The following is a 1,756-nucleotide window of genomic DNA, read 5'->3' as shown; positions in this document are numbered from 1 at the left end:
AATCGAGTAAAAAAATAATCATATAGAACAAGGTTTTGCTGAAGTGACATAATATGCTTACATTTCTATTAATTTAAAGTGGCCTCTATGATTGCCAATAAGATCGAAAATATTAATAATTTCATGAGAAGATATCTTACCTGCTAATTTTTTTTCTATGTAAATTATCATGCAATGGAGAAGCAAATCATCTCCCATTTTACTTCGAAGACGTGTCTTAAAAATTTTCATAGCCAAAAAAGCCCGCTCTGCAGTTGCCGTTGAGACTGGGAGAGTGATAACTAGTCGCAACAACCTGTCAACCATTGGATATGAATAAGCTTTTCCTGTTTTATCTAATCCTTTTGTTAAACCAGCAATAGATGGCAAGGTCATCAGTTCTGGATGGTTGCACACATCTAGCTGAAAATGAGGTGGCTGACTTTCCAACTGAGCTAATTCTTGACTTGACAAATCAGCCGGATAGAATTTTTCTAGAGCAAGTATGCCAACAATCTCTTTCTGAACTTCTCCGGATGTATACTTTGCATTACCTGGAGCATTTTGCAGAACAACTCCTGCGACATCCTTATTGTACGATGCAAGAATCTTAAGCATTTCAAGAAAATTCCCTTGGTTCTTAGACCCCGCAGATTCATCATGACCTCTAAAAAAACAAGCTTGGAATATCAGCCACCTATGGGACAAATCGACTAGATGTTAGATACCAAAACATTAAGTCATGTCAAATTTTAGTTGATGTAAAAAACTTGCTTACCTCATGGCATCGATGGTAGTCTTAAGCCTCAATCTCGCAGCAGTAGCTACTTTCTCATTTTCTTTTCCATCACCTTGTTGATATGAGCCATATTGGTCTTGAGATCTTCATAGCACGATGCTGAATAGTTGTGAGCAGAGTCCGGGCCCCCAACATGAGTTAAAAAAGCACACACTTTTCCATCGTTAACCTTTTTCCAGTTTCTAAAACCCTTGACCGAGAATGTGTCAGACCCACATCTTCCCACAGGTTTTTTTTGAGAAAAGAAAGCACGGCAACAATATGCGCTGTCAGGGTGTGTGTTGAATACTCAAGCCACCAGAAATTTGTGTACCAATCTTTTTGAAATTGACGACGGTGTTTAGACTTTTCATCAAATGGGTATTCTTTCAACTCTGGTCGATATGCTCCCTTGGATATATAAAAATGCCGAGCATCATCTTGCTTGTCCGGTGGGAGCTCCCAAATTTAACAATGTTTACCAGGGTCTCTCTGATAAGGTGTGGTTATAACTTCTGCTTGTTTTGCAACATTTACAATGTCCGGCATATCCTGATCAAAAGCGTTAACTGGACTCGGATTTGTATCTTGCACATCCGCCTCGCTAACGATTTCAGTACGTTAAGGACTTGAAGCAATTGGCTTAAAAAAAGCATTAATCTTAGTGGTGTTTGGCCCTGCTTTTCTCTTCATAGCTGCTGCCTGCGGATTGGAACGGAGTCATGAAGAATTAACATACTGTATAACAGTACAAGTTTGACATAATCACATAAAAAATTGCATCAGAGATAGGAACTAATACAAGATACTACAGAGGTGAGGGCGTCGAAAACTGGAACTACAGCGGCGACTAATCCCATGTAATTATGATGGAAGCTAGCCAGCTAGGGGACTAAGCCAATTCCCATGGGCCGCTTCAGCTTCTATTCTAGTGGGCTTTTTCCACACAGGCCTTTTCTTTCTACCCAATGTTTTATGCAGGTAATCTATGTGTGGGTG

Source organism: Triticum aestivum, chromosome 2B (genome assembly GCF_018294505.1).
Source record: "Triticum aestivum cultivar Chinese Spring chromosome 2B, IWGSC CS RefSeq v2.1, whole genome shotgun sequence".
NCBI lineage: Eukaryota > Viridiplantae > Streptophyta > Magnoliopsida > Poales > Poaceae > Triticum > Triticum aestivum.
Note: the sequence above shows the minus strand (reverse complement) of the source record.